General features: G+C 41.7%; 1 protein-coding gene across 4 annotated transcripts in view; it reads left to right on the top strand.

The window, feature by feature from the left end:
- The first annotated feature begins 450 nt into the window (after window positions 1-450).
- sipa1l2 (signal-induced proliferation-associated 1 like 2) overlaps window positions 451-15,402 on the top strand; it is a 72,172-nt gene continuing 57,220 nt past the window's right edge. For 3 of the 4 annotated variants that reach the window (XM_077023322.1, XM_077023321.1, XM_077023320.1), the window contains exon 1: window positions 451-626. The gene's annotated coding sequence lies outside the window, so the exon portion shown is untranslated. The remainder of the gene's footprint in view (window positions 627-15,402) is intronic. The other variant, XM_077023323.1, reaches the window with a different exon arrangement.

The following is a 15,402-nucleotide window of genomic DNA, read 5'->3' as shown; positions in this document are numbered from 1 at the left end:
ATTCCACTGGCACATTTAAAATATAGTGTAGCACTTTATAGTGTCTAGTGTAGTCTATTATAGTGTAGGGACTTTTATTATACCATATTTAAGAGTGAGCTTCGATGTATTTAAATAATCAAAGATTAAATAGGCTAATAAAAGATACTTTACAACATTAATATTAATAAACATTTTTCACATAAAACAATTACACACACACACATGCACACACTCCTAACCATTTAGTTTTTTAAAACATGTTTTAACATGTTCCCATGAACACTGTTCAGTGAAAGCTGTCTATAATTTGGTAAATTGCTATCTAGAAGTGTTTTTCCGGCTCCGACCATATGTAATAAATTACCTATGCGTTTAAATTGTGCGTTTAAATAAATGTCCCGACAACGTAAATAGCCGGTCCTACTAATATGCCAGGAAAGGCGGGGGTCTAGCCACTAGAAACGAGTCCAAATGTAACGGGGCGGGCGGTGGTGTCAGAAACACCGTGAACACAGCGCCGTGCAAACCGTGGCGCTGCCGTCGTGCTCCGTTCACGGGGCACAGAGCGCCGTTCGCAGGTCAAACCAACCTCGGATTACACAAGATTATTTCTGGGATATAATGGACGCCCGGTGCCTATGGAGGTAAGCGTGTACATTCACTTGAAGACAATGAAAGCGGCGAACTTTCCTGCCCGTTTAGCTGTAAACTCGGTCTGCGGTGCACGAAACACGGTTGAACGTTTTGGCTCTTTCTAGTAACCGGAGTTGTACGGCGTCTTCTGTCCAATGGGACATTTAGAAAATGGTTTTCACAGTCTGGAAACAGACGCTGTTCTAGTATTGTTAGGAGCTTGTGGGCTATTTATTTCACATTGACCAGCAGTAATGTATTTATTTCACATTAACCAACATTAATCTGTTGGAGATGTTGCAACACTGGAGCTTCCTTGTGTTTTAAGACGAGCAATATCCACACTGAACTGCCAGTCATATCTTTAATTGTGAAACCTGTACCCACACGTTTATCATTTATTGAGAATTTACTCCGACGCAACTTTCCGGCTGAACAATTCTTGTTAAGTAGGATTAGATGTAAGCATGTCTACTCATAACGTAATATAATTGAAAACTTTGATTGTTTATAAAGATTTTTAGGGAAATCCCAGTCTCTTTGAGTGATAACCTTTGAACCAGCTGTTGCCTGTCTGCGTATGAATCCCTTTGTTTCCACTGCTGGTACGACGGTAAAAGCTCTTTTGCTTTTAACTTATCACGATAACTGGTTCCGTTATACAGACATCGTAAGTCATCATGATTTAATCGTGTTTTAATGAAATCGTGTAGCTTTGCCATATTTTGTAAAAAAATAAATATCACTCTTGCACGTGCACCTAGAGAAAGAAACACTAACACAGCTGAGCAAATAACACGACAGTGTAATACAACAGTAACGGTGTCAGTGGCGTGTTCACAGCTGTCACAAGATTTGTGTAATTTAGGCAAAATTACATATGATTTTTTGATCAGTGTAATAATTGCTGCTTTGAAGCCAGAGGGCAGAGGTCAGTCTTTGACACTGTAAGGGATTTGTACGTCCTAAACATCCGTTATACAGCAGTCACATGGGGGTTTCTGAGTTATGCTGGCTCCAATACAAAAACAAGCTTGTGTTTGTGTGAAGAACTGGAAAGACTGTTTTAATGTTGGGAGTAGAGGTTGTGTCTATTGGTAAATAAACATGTCTCTTCATGTTGACTGAGTTTTAATTAGTAACTTAGTGGATTGAAAGAAAACAAGTAATTAAGTTTAATTAAATTTACAAACATTGTCCTATTAAATGAACTGAAAGCTACTGAAGCTTTTCTATCTGTGTGTGGGTGCATGTGTGGGCCCAAGGCACATTTATTTATATAGTTTATAAGGTTTATTTATATATCACTTTTTCATACATAGTGGCAATTCAGAGTGCTATACATACGAGATGTTTTAAAATGACAGACTTAAAATAGAAAAAATAAAGTTAAAACCACTGACATAGTCCTTTACAATGGCACCTGACCTTGAGGTATAATATATTAGACAGCAAGTGAACAGTCACTTCTTCAAGCTAATGGGGACACGTGGGCAATGAGGAAGGATCTGAGTGACTTTGACAGTCACTATTTGACTAGATCACTAGGTCAGAGCATCTCCAGAACAGTAGATTTGTGAGGTGTATCCAGTATTCAGTGGTTAGTACCACTGAAGGAAGGACAAGATTGCTGTGATAATTGTAGGTTTGCCCTGGTGCTTTAGTGCAGACTAACACGTTCCAGATGGCTGACTGTGAACAAGCAGGTGTGGGCAGTGTCTTTGAGGGGTGATCTGGCCTTTGGGTGGGTAGCCAGAGAGAAAACAACCATAAATGAGAATTGTTTGTATTTGCAGATAACTTTCCTCTGGTGTTAAGTGTTAGGGTTAGGTGATGGTGTTGGGTGTTGGTGGTTAGGCATTAGCCCTAACCCTAAACCTTTCCTCTAGCTGTGAGTGATGACAGACACTCCTCATGTTGACTCTGGGGGCCTTTACCTGGACTTTGGACAACCAGAATAATTAAATTCAAAGTCCTTGTTAATTAATTTCTCTTTAGTAATGTATGTATAGCGGTATAAGTATGTGCCAGTGTCAGGTAGGTGTTTGTTTTAGTTAATACCTTCCAAATTAATTTTGGACTAATAATTTTGGTATCTGTGTGTTTATTTCCAGTGGAGAATTCTATGTTTAGTGTTTAGTGCTATGGACAGGTTGTGTATTAACATAATTCAGAGACGAATAGAACATAAATCCTGATATGTTCAAGTTCCTCAAAGTCAGAGTGATGAAGAGCAGCTCAGAGATTGAGCTCAAAATGCTGTTCTTCTACAGACTAAACCGCTTGTCTCAGAGTTCAGCACTAGTTTTATTTTTGAGGAAGTATTCCCTTTCTTCATAATTTTATCTCAAATCTAATGTTTGCTGATTGGTTTTGGCCATTTGAGTCAGTGGCAGATCTGATCACGTCTCATGTGCTCATGTTATCAGTCTCCTACATATGTTTTTTTATGTAGCATAAAGAATTTAATATATTCCACATTGTAACATTTAAGTGCTACACAAAGTGTAGCGATCAATCATGAATGAATGAGTATTCTTGCTCTCTCCAGTTTTAGCATGCATTCTATACAGAGCGAGAGGTCTTTTTCTCCTAGAGGCCTGTTACTGGGCTTGGCCACAGACAGGGATTAGCCATGTACCCATCTGCTGTCCTGGAACTGGTGGCCAGGCCTTTCCCAGATCCCCTGCCTGCACACAGGAAAGGAACTGTGCACCCCACTAACTCTATTGCTCTTAGGCTGAGAGTGGCCACAGGTATTTGTGTGTTTGTGTGCCGGCAGTTTAATGAAATAGAAGAGGATTTTAATAGGATCAAGCTAAATAGTGTTCGTAAAGGGTTAACAATGGACTTAAATGTAATTCCTGCCATGTGACTCTAGCTTGCCTAATGTGACCAGTATGCTGAGAGTCAGTTGTGTATCAAATTTGAACATGGGCTTCCCTGGTAGTGCTATAACGGCTATGTTCCTGTTTGTTCCGTTTTTGTCACTTCCTTCTCTGATGTCCAGATGTAGGAGCTCTCAGATGGAGATGATAAGGGATTACATTATATGATGGCTCTCGGTTCCCAATTATCGGGTTTTTGCGTCTTAGTCAGTTGGGAGAAGGTTTTCCATCTTGCCGCCAGCTCTAATCCGTCCTGGCTTCCAGCTGAGCAGCTCTGTGGACATCTTGGCATCCTGCACCATGCCCAGGCTCCTTGAACCACTTAAAGCCAGTTTAGGCCTGCCATTCCTGGCACAACTAGGCAAACAGGTTCAGCTGTCATGTATTTAACTACTGACTTGATGCCATGTTGCAGTTTAATGTTGACTGCGATGGGTTAAATGTACTATGAGTGTAGTCAGGATGGGGAAGAAATAACTTTTCCATCATTCCAGTTCTGATGACTGTAGTCAGCCTATACTCATTCCAATTTCCTTTAATCCTGTATACCCTATTGTGCAGAATGGAGAGGGATTTTTTTTGCTATTAAGAGAAAATGAAAAAAATGAATAAATGGCAGGAAATGTTATTATTAAATGTGTGTAATGGTTGTAAATGTGTGTAATGGCTGTAAATGTGCAATTTTACGGCAAATGTTAGAAAATGGGATTTTCAGTTCAAACTCGAATTGAGACCTTGTGAAATAAAACAAACTCGCCTGGAATCTGATTAGTCTAATTTAATATTAATGTTCAAGATAAAATAAAAAGTGTGCAGATGTTCACAAATGTTTTTCCAATGTGGACAGAGATCTGTTTAATCTCTCTGTATATTGCTCACCCACACAGTTATTACACATGTATGTATTCAGTCTGGCTTTTTTTAGAGGGATATTATTTAAAAGCTGTGACAGTGTTAGATGTAGGTAATTTTATTGGGATAAAATTGTGATTGTGATTTTTGGCCATACCGCCCAAAGTCTCCAGAACTGCAGGTGATCATGGTGATGTCCCTGTGCACTGTGGTTAAGACCTGCCAGTAGTGGCCTAAAGAAGGACAACTGTAGACTCAGCAGATTGCTGAAAAAGTTAATAGGTATAAAAGCGAACGCTGTGTCAGCACACACTGCAGCATGATTCATATGGGCCTGAGTAGGTACAGACTGGGTACAGGGCTGAGATGGGCACTCGAGTGAGCGACTTGAGTCGCCTACATAAAGACTTCAGACTTGACTTGAAACTCGTCCCTAAAGACTGTCTTGACTTGGACTTGTTTTAAAATAACTTGTGAACAATAAGAGTGAGTCCGTTATCCAGGTGCTGTGTCCGAGTTATAGGAAAAATACTTTCTTTTGTGTGTTTATTTTGCAATTATTCCTTACTTTTGTTTTGATGATTTGGAACACAGCCCCTTTTCTCGTGACGTATCACAACATCCGCGTATCACCGGCGGGAAATCGGTGAGAAGCGTCAAAGCAAACGAGAGTTGCAATAGTTACGGCTGGAGTACCATACTACAGGGAGTTAAAATCCTTGGACAAACCAAAAGACGCAATGTGTAATGAATGTGGGGAAACAAATTAAAGACACTGGAACGACCACATCAAACTTCATAAGCACCTAAAACACACGGATAGGTTTGTTTAGTTCACATTAGACACTTAGCCGTCATTACAGCTAGCTAAGTACTAGCTGGAGCTACAGTAGTAGCCCCAATTACCGTAGTAGCCATTTAAACATCAAACATTGGAGCTACCAATGAAATATTTAAAATGGTTATTTTCAGTTCCCTGTCCCCAAGCTTATTCTGGTATTGACTTGAGACTTGATTTGGAGTCTAGCTTAAAGACTTGGACTTGATCTGGACTTTTGAATATCTCTGGTACAGGGTGACCATGCCGACCACTGTTTCAAAGGCAAAAGCCCCTACTAAGGGCACTTGAGCATAACAACTGGACCATGAAGGAGTGTAAAAAGGTGGTCTGATGAATCATGTAAAAAAATGTTCTGCATGCTCAAGATGTGATTTCTTAAGGTGTTGTTTATCTCTTTGGTATTTAAGCCGTCACCTGCTCTCTGTTCAAGAGCGGCAGAGATCCCAAGATGGGGATCTCTTGACATTTTCTGTTTAGGGCTTTGTACCAACACTATTCTCACTTATGTGTTTATATATCTCTAAAAATTGTACACCACAGTGTTTCTTGTTACACTCAGTCTGCTAGTTTGTTTGAGCAGTGTAATAGTCTTTGGTTAGGGTTAACTAGGGTTGGTTCCTTTGTGAAACACAGATGTATGCTAAATCTGCATTCTGTCCTGCTGCCAAGCAGATGAGAGCCTTAGATGAGCCATGCATGATTCAGTGTCTGACTGAGAAAATTTGCTGTTCTGTGCAATGTACTGTTAAGATTTGCATGAAAAATGTTGTGCAATTGAGGTGCAGCTAATTCAGGCTTGACTAGTCTTGCTAATTCTGCAAGAGGACGTTGTGGGTTAGAGTGTAAATGTGATCAGTGCCACTTGTTTTAAATTGCTTGATTCTTCGGGTCCTGTATTTCCACCAGTTGTGAGTTTTCCACCACATGTCCGGATGATTGACAGGTACATGAAGATATATTAACGTATAGGCACTGTACGGCCTCATGTTGAAGAAACAGAGTCTATATTATACTTTTTACTGGTTGTCATGGTGGTTCCAAAGAAAATGAGTCATGAAGTTGAGTGATGAACTCTCACATTTGCAAAAAGACAAAATTATTACGGTACTCTTACTCATGTGAGCACAGGATGGATCAAGATGGACTGCCTGTTCTCTCGTCTTCATTTCCCTTTGGCTTTTGTATTGAGTTTAAATTTGGATCATGGCCATTCTGTGCATGTTAATCAGAGCCATTGGAGTGGCGAGCATGTTGGAACTTGTTTGTCCCTTTTGATGGATCAGTGTGTAATTCCCATGACCTTTATGCTCTTTGTGGCTTTGCGTAGGTGTCTGTGACTGAGCTGATTAAACATGTAATCCTGAAGACTCCTTTTGTGAGTGGCCTTTGATCATAAATACAGGGGCTTGTGCTTCTGTGTAGCTGCACTGCTGTGGAGTGATGGGCTATAAACAGAATGCTTATTTCAACAGTTTGTTCAGCTGTGGTCTGTGTACACGTAGGTGGGTGTGTGTGGACACACGGGTGGTTGTGTGTGTGTGTGTGTGTGTGTGTGTGTGTGGACACGTGGGTTTGTGGACACATGGGTGTGTACGTGGGGGTGTGTGTGCTAGAGATTGACCGATATGGATTCTTCTACAATCGATGCCGATGTTTAAAGGTCAGGGTCAACCAATAGCCGATATGTTCTGCCGATTTTATTGCGCGATATCTAGACGTTTTTTGTTTTATTTGCATGCTACAACATCACACTAATAATATGTGGATGCACACTGACTTGAAAATTCTAAAAAGTAAAATGTATAAAACAAAACAAAACAAATAATAGTGCTGCGAACAACTTTATGCATTTTATATAAAACAAAGTCCTTAAGTAACCAACTGAATAAAAACTTAAATGTTTTAGTATACCTGACTTAAGACTTAGCAGCATTAAAAAATCTCTTTTAGTGTAAATCATTTTGGTAATACTCATTTCAGTTGCTAAATATTTTGTGCATCTCTAACTTATAACATTGGGGCTAAGATGTTAAACTAGCAAGCTGGTGATAGTTTTTGACTACAGTTCAAGTTAGTGAAGTTAGCTAGTTAGTGCCGACTTTAAATCTGCGCTACTCAACACAGATATTGGCCCATGCTGATATATTTAAAATGGCATATATCAGCCTGATATACATCTAGTGTGACCTCTGTAGACCTCTAGTGGGCGTGTACATTGGTGTGTGTACATATGGGCCACAACAGCCCAGAATACAGAATTACTTTTTTAAAAACTTAAATCTCATTTCTGCATGAAAGGTCTCACCCATACCATCATCAAATATTTGCGCCATATATATGCCCATGTTAAAATTGGCAATGCTAGATTAACTAAGGACAGACATTTTATTAAGTGGATTTGGAACAGAATCTATGGCAGAGAAAACTATTATGGAAGTTAAATCACTGATAAATGCCTTTTAGTAAGGGTTTACTATAAAAATTTGCAAGTCACTCAATGTGTTTTTACTGATGTAGGGCAATTTTGAATAGAGCATGTCACATTCTGACAGCACAATACCTCACTCCTAAAATACTTTTCCATCATGAATCTTTGAATAAGTTAATCACACAGATCTGGTCACTGCTGTTTGGGCTTATGCACTAGGACATAGAACACCCCCTGGTGATATGCTTTGGAATATTGCTGGGGCCATGCTTTTGGTGGCAAAGACCTTTGAACCCATTCTGTGGGGTTCAAAGGATGCTGGAGTAGCATCTTCCCCCTTGTGGTGCTTTTCCCCCGTGAAAGTGACATCTCAGTAGGGAAGTCTGGATGAATTGATGAATTATGAATAGTGATAATTTGGAGCCTTTTGTCATATCTTTCTCTCTTCAGTCTTGTATTCTGCTTCCTGTCTGCATGTCTGTCTGCCTGCCTGTCTGCCTCTCTAAGTGTGTGTTTCTTGAAATCTACTTTGCCTCTTTATATCTCTGTGCCACTCAATTTATTATTCTTCATTTTTCTATCTAGTTCCCTATTAATTCCTCACCCTCATACACACCCTCATACACATACATGAGACGGAGGTGTCTTTATCAGGTGAGACGGAGGTGTCTTTATCAGGTGAGACGGAGGTGTCTTTATCAGGTGAGACGGAGGTGTCTTTATCAGGCGAGACGGAGGTGTGGCAGGAATCTAAGCCCAGATTAGTGGTGGTGTTTTTTTATTTTTATTTTTAAAGTGGCATTAAGTGGCACAGACCCATTCTGGAGTTAGGGGTTGGGTTAGCGGCTAAGGATTGGGGTTAGGGGTTGGGTTAGGCCGGGGCTAAGGAATGGGGTTAGTGGTTGTGTTATGGGCTAAGGAATGGGCTTAGGGGTTGGTGAAACGAAACCTTGGTGATTGTTCTGACTGTAACAGAAGCACTATAAAACAAATTAACAGATTAATACATTAATGCATATCCATAATTCCATGCACATATGGTCTTTTAGTCATTCAATTATTTACTTATTGTTTTAGTAGTTTATGTACATTCTGTTTTGGTGTTTTCGTCATAGGTTCAGTGTTTTGTAGGTTTTACATAAGTATGTTTTGGGCAGTCATTTTTTGTTGTTTTCTGTGTCTAATGAACTAAACTACAAATTATATGCATGATACTCTTTTGATTGTTGATTGATTGTAGATTTTATTTTAACCAGGTCACAATCTGAAAAATAAGGTTACCATCGATGATGTTTTAGATATTGGGTTATGCTCTCATCCTAACCATAACATGTCTGCACAAGTAGTAAGAACTGTTGCACTCTAGGCCTAGATAGGGTGTTCTGATTGGATGTAACCATGACTGACATATGACCCAATGCCGATGTCAGCCACACGATAATTACTCGTGTGATCTGGGGGGGTGTGGGGGTTAGGGTTAGGTGCTAGGATTAGGGTTAAGGGATGCAGAGAATGTAACATTCTCTATGGACACCAAACCACAGATAGCAGGCTAGTTTTATTAAACCCAAATAGCAGGCTAGTTTTATTAATCCCAGAGGGAAATTTGTTGCAACAGTATAAACATAAGACTATAGACACAGCAGTCCACATGACACGCATGGAGAGTGTATCCCTAACCTGACACTGTTCTTTCCTGACATTCTGACTCCAGAGAGAACAGACTGGTCCCAGTGGCCTGTCCGGTAATCCTGAACAGCCTCTCCAGTTGTCATGTGATGCTCTATGTGTGTAGGATACAGCAGATGGTGTGTATGGTTGGTATAGTAGCCTTTACTGACTCAACAGACAGAATGGTCTTCATTGGAGTGCCTGCATGCATGTACACATAAACACACAAACTCTCCTCTCTGAATACATGCAGTGGATCATATGAACATGGACCATTCAGACTGTAAGTGCACTCTGAATACACAGTAACATACATGTAGTAGCTTGTTTCAGTTTTAATGTTTTCACCTAGAGGCATTTAACAGGTTTCTCTACATCCACATGCTAACTGTAAATGTCACCAAGTTCTGTTTCCTTCTTTCTTTCTCTGTTTGTGTTGTTCAAGGGATCATTATCCTCAGCAGATTTAAAGGTCAGAGGGCAACCTTGAATGACTTCCCTCTCAGTGCAGACAGGGTTGTTACAGAGGAAGGAATAAGATGGGGAGGGAGATAGAGAGACAGACAAACAGAGAGAAAGAGAGACAGACAGAGGGAGTGAGGGAAGAAAAGAATAAAGGAAGGACATGACAAAGAGAAGAGGGGGCGAGAGAGAGAGAGAGAGAGAGAGAGAGAGAGAGAGAGAGAGAGAAGGAGAGGGGGAGAAAGAAAAGAGACAGAGGGAGGGAGAATAAGAGGGAGAAAGAAAGAGATGAATAAGCAAATGGAACATCTGGAGAATCTAACAGAAATGGCGTTACTTCCTGAGTGGTGTGCTTTTCAGTGTGAGGTACAGAGCCCTTGTGTTCCTGCCAGTAGCAGATCTTCTTCAGGTTAGGGTTATAACAGGTTGCTTGGTTCCTCTCTCTTTCCTTAGGTTCCTCTCTCCTTCTTCAATGCAAATACAAGTTAAGCTTGTATTCTTTGTTGCTCGTCCAAGACTAGATTTGATCTAGGATTATTAAACCCATCATGAGGTTGTTCTTTCCTAACAATGTCTTTCATTTCTTGGCAGAACTGCTTCACTGTTTCAAATGCAGTGAGAAGCCTACGTTCAATGTTTAAAATGAGGTCTGGCTCACCACTGAGAAGCAGCTGCTCCTCTGCACCCGTTACTTTCACACTTTCACACCCGTTACTGAAAACATCACATGGAAAACAATCTGTGGCTGTAAGCAGCTGTTATGTCATCTTCACCAAATGTTACTAACTGCCCAGTGTTTACCCATCACGTAGGAACCAAAAGGAGAAGAGGATGAAACACCAGGGGGGTGTTGTCTGACTATTAGGGGGGTGTTGTCTGACTATTAGGGGGGTGTTGTCTGACTATTAGGCTTTCTGGGCTGTGGGAAACTAGTCATGTTGTGGAGGAAGCACCGAACATCAGACCCATTTAGACTCAAATGCCATGCAGTCATGTCAGAGCTGTTGCCATGACCTACAATACACAGTCAGAGAAGCAGCCAATCATTAAGATCCAACACCTCCACTTTAGCTGCAGCTGTTCTCTTTCCTCATTCCCACCCGTGCCCCCACCCGTGTCCCCACCCCCACCCGTGCATCTGTCTGTGCCTCTGTCTCCATAACTGGAGGGAAGAGTGGAGAGACACTTGGCAGTTTTGAGATGCCTAGTTTGCAGAAAAGTGTGATTCTTGAGATTCTTGGTCGAGGCAGGAGAGAACCAACCTTGTTATTGGATTTTTTTTTTTTAGCCTATACATATTTATTCTAAATTCAGTGATGAGGATGGTTTAAAATGTCAGTTTTTATATTTAAATATTTACATGTAGTAAATTAACCATGATAGATATTTTTTTTTGAAATGCAGTGAATTGGAGAACATGGCATAAACATGCATATAATATACATGTTCTTTCTGAAATTCAGCCATCTCAGCACATGCAGTCAAACTTTTATACAGCTGCATGAATCTGGCAGCGTTTTCGTAATAGAGATCTGCAATGTGATCAAACACCTAATAAAGTCCTTAAATTCAGTGCATCAAAGGGGTGAGAGACGGGAGCAGGAGTTGGGGACAGGGCAAAGAAACTATATCACACCTAAACCATATCACACCTTCCGCCCAGCATCACGCATTTTTTGCTTTGGCACTTTGGCTGCAGTTGCATGTAAAATCAGTGTGCAAATAAATTAGTGTGCAGTATAACTGGGGTATGAGACGTGTGTGTGCAATGGTACATGATAAATGTGTGTATCTTTTAAGTAAATTCACTCTTAAACCTCAGCTGCCAAATTTCAAATAGAAAAAACGGTAACAGATCAAAATACTTGGGGTGTTCATGTTGAAATGTCTGTGTGACATCATGAAGGAGGTTAGAAGCTAATGTATGATGTATCTGAATGTATAGCAATGGAGTTTGTAATAATGTATGATGTGAACAGGATGCACAGAGTGGTGGAGCTCAGCAGGGTTCTGGGTATGTTAGAGTTAGGGGTTAGGCTTAGTATTGTTTCCAGTTGACTGCAGACAGAGTAAGAGTGAGTTCTCAGACTTTGCATTGTAGTGAAGACCAGTCAATAAACATTACTGCTGTTTCTCGGTTTAACAGGTGATCTACCAGAGGGGTTAATTAGACTATCTACCAGAGGGGTTAATCAGGTGATCTACCAGTGCATGGGAATGTGTGTGTCAGCACACTTTCCTGCATGTGCAACCGTGTGTGTGTGTATGTGTGTATGTGTGTATGTGTGTATGTGTGTATGTGTGTATGTGTGTGTGTGTGTGTGTGTGTGTGTGTGTGTGTGTGTGTGTGTGTGTGTGTGTGTAAGGCCGCAGTGGAGGCTGTGATTAATTCAGCTGATCCTCTGGGTAGGCAGCACATCTCTCCTCAGCTTTGTCCTCCGTTCACCCTGTGCACTACAGGAAGTCCTGATATCTGCTACGGCAGCATATGGCTCTGCCCACATATCATCCATGCTCCCAGTAGACCCTCTTCCCGAAAGCTTTTTTTGGGCTGCCCTGCTAACTCCTCCTTTTCTGGAGAAAAGACCTCTTAAGAAAGACAAAGAAGCTCCCCACTAGTACAGCTGCAGCCTGTCCAAAGAAGCTCTGTGCTGGGGCTCTGTGTACTGTTGGAGGGTTTCTCTAGTTGACACCAGGCTGACTGAGAGAGTTTTGTTGTTGTGTTTTTTTTTTCCCTGGAAAGCATAGTGTTGTAGTTTTTTTTCTTCGACTCTGGACTCCATCGGAATGACTCTTTAGGGGTGGAAACCTAAGCCTAGAGGGAGTGGGTGTGGCTGGAGGGAGTGGAAGTGCAGATGGAACAGGACGAGTAAGCTCTTGTTTCTCTGCTTCCTCTATAACTGATTTGCTTGCAATGTTTAACAATGTTTTCTCTTATTCTGTGCTAATCACCCAGGTAAGATGTGGACAGCAGCAGTGTGTCAGAAAGAAACCTGGAGCACATTTAAAACCAGATGTACAAAGGCAAAGATGTACAGGGTTACAGACCTGCTCCTCAACCCAGAACCCAGTTTACAAACCAGCTTCTCAACCCAAAGCCCAGATTATAGACCCACTCCTCAACCTAGAACACAAATTACAAACTTGTTCCTCAACTCGGGACCCAGGTTACAGACCCGCTCCTCAACCCAGAACCCAAGTTACAGACCCGCTCCTCAACCCAGAACCCAAGTTACAGACCCGCTCCTCAACCCAGAACCCAGATTACAGACCCGCTCCTCAACCCAGAACCCAGATTACAGACCCGCTCCTCAACCCAGAACCCAGATTACAGACCTGCTCTTCAAACCAGAGCCCAGATTACAGACCTGCTCCTCAACGCAGGAGCACTAAAGTTTAGGTGCTCCTGGTTGTTATAGTTATAGCCTTTTTGAGGACAGTGCTTCATGAAATATGTGTTTATTCTCTGACTCCTTATAGCTGGTGATACATGTCTGATCACATATGATTGCATAGAGACCCTAGTTTAGCTGTTCCTGTGCAACAGGCCTTTCTGAATTATGTTCTGCTGTCCTGGGGTAGAACATCAGAAGGACTGGAATGTCATTTGTGCTGCTGTGCTTAGTGCTGAAGACTAGTGTCCACTCACTCCTGTACCTGTTTTTCTTCTTGACAGGACATTCGATCACACCATTGTTTCGTGTTTAAATCTAAAGTCTAAACAACCTGTAAGTGCATGTGTGTGCACATGTGATTGGCTGTGGGTATGCATCCATAGTTAGTGTGAGTGTTGCCAGACAGGTGGGTTTTCTCTCCTCACATCAAACACTAGTGAAATTCTGGTGAAATGTCTCTGCACCGATGGGCTTTGTGTGGCAGATCAACCATTACGTCAACACTTGTTGAACAAGTTTCTTCAAAAGTCACAAGGTGTTTGAAATTATGGCAGTAACCATAAAAATTGTAATAAGCTTTGCATGAAAACTAGACAAATGTGAGTGACTGGATGAAGACTTATTTACTACACAACCCTTATTACTTATTATTGCTCAATATATGTAAGATCAGTGTCATTTGTGATTGATCTGGCAGATATTATCTTGACTGAAACTGGGGTATTCTAGCCTTCATATAGCAAAACTGCTCTGGTCAGGGGAACTGGGTATATGCCCGAGTGTGCAGGCATGAGGAAGGTTAGGATTATATTTACCCTTAACTAACTAACCCTAACTCTAAACCCTAAACTTAGCCCTAACTCTCTCTGTGTCCTAGTCCAGCAGGTGCTGGTAATACACCACTTCAAGCCCAGTTTGGGTTAGCTGCTGTGGCCTCTGCTGCGTGTCTGCATTGTGTCGGATCAGCAGTAGGTACAGTAATGAACAGTAAAGTTCACACTTTCTGTTAGGGCTGAACGATTAATTGCATTTGCGATAATTTCGCGATTTTTTAAAACGCGATTGTCTAATCGCACAGGCTGCGATTTAAACTGGTCACGTGACTTGGGAGCGAGCCGAGGACGAACGGAGCAAACCCGAGCAGGAGGCAGGGAGGTGGAGAAGTGAAGTTAACACAGCGCACTTTAACTTGTTGCACAATGGCTTCAGGCTCGACAGAAGCTGACACAACTGAAAGTCTAATACCAAAGAGGGGCAGCACATAAGTTGTGTGAAATTACTTTGGCTTTAAAAAAAATGCTGCTCAACGTCAGGTACCCTGCAAAACATGCCTTGCTACTGTTGCTACGACGCGAGGTAACACTACAAACCTTCAGCATTAAAAAACACCACAAAGCCTCGTATGATATTTGTAAGGCTAAAATGCCAACGACCAGTGCTGCATCTTCAAATACGCCAAAGTGTTTCTCTGCGCTTATACAGCTTTAGTATGCGGTGAGCAGCGAAATACCGTAAAATCACGCATATAGGCGCAATAGGATTTAAAGTGCGGATGAATCGCGAAAGCGCGGATAGCTTGACCGCGGTCCAGCAGACAGGGTTCACTGACCGAACCGTTTGAAAGTGTAACTCCTTATGGATGTAATTCGAAGCGGCACGCTGAAATAACTCGGGCAGTAACGAAGTTCATAGTGAAAGACATGATGCCCGTTAATATAGTGAACAAGCCCGGCTTCATGGCTTTGTTAAACACACTGGATATGCGCTACCAAACGCCCTCACGCACATATTTTAGCCAAGTTGCTATACCTGCAGGGCTGCCAACTCTCACGCATTGAGCGTCTTAGACTAAAAAATTAGTAGTTCGCTCTGGCGCCAACCACAGGCGATCGATCGATCACGATATAATAATAATACTTAAATTTAGTCCATTTTACACCCAGTGGCGGACTTAGCAATTTGGAGGCTCAAGGCGAATTTAGCTAGGGGGCCCATCAACATTAATATGCGAGAAATAAGTTCAGGTTCACACTACAAGATTTTAGGCTGGTTTTTCAGTCGCCGACTGTTTTTGTAGATCGCCGACAGAAACTGTGGTCGGACGCAAATCGGGGATCATTCGGTGCTCGCTCAGTCGTGTAGTGTGAACTGCTGAAAGACGCTCGCCGAGCCGTCGCCGAGTGGTCGCCAACTCATCGCAGACGACCGGCAGATATCTAGCATGTTTCATATCTAGCCCAGTCGGCGACT

Source organism: Brachyhypopomus gauderio, chromosome 12 (genome assembly GCF_052324685.1).
Source record: "Brachyhypopomus gauderio isolate BG-103 chromosome 12, BGAUD_0.2, whole genome shotgun sequence".
NCBI lineage: Eukaryota > Metazoa > Chordata > Actinopteri > Gymnotiformes > Hypopomidae > Brachyhypopomus > Brachyhypopomus gauderio.
Note: the sequence above shows the minus strand (reverse complement) of the source record. Positions and strands in the feature narration are given on the sequence as shown.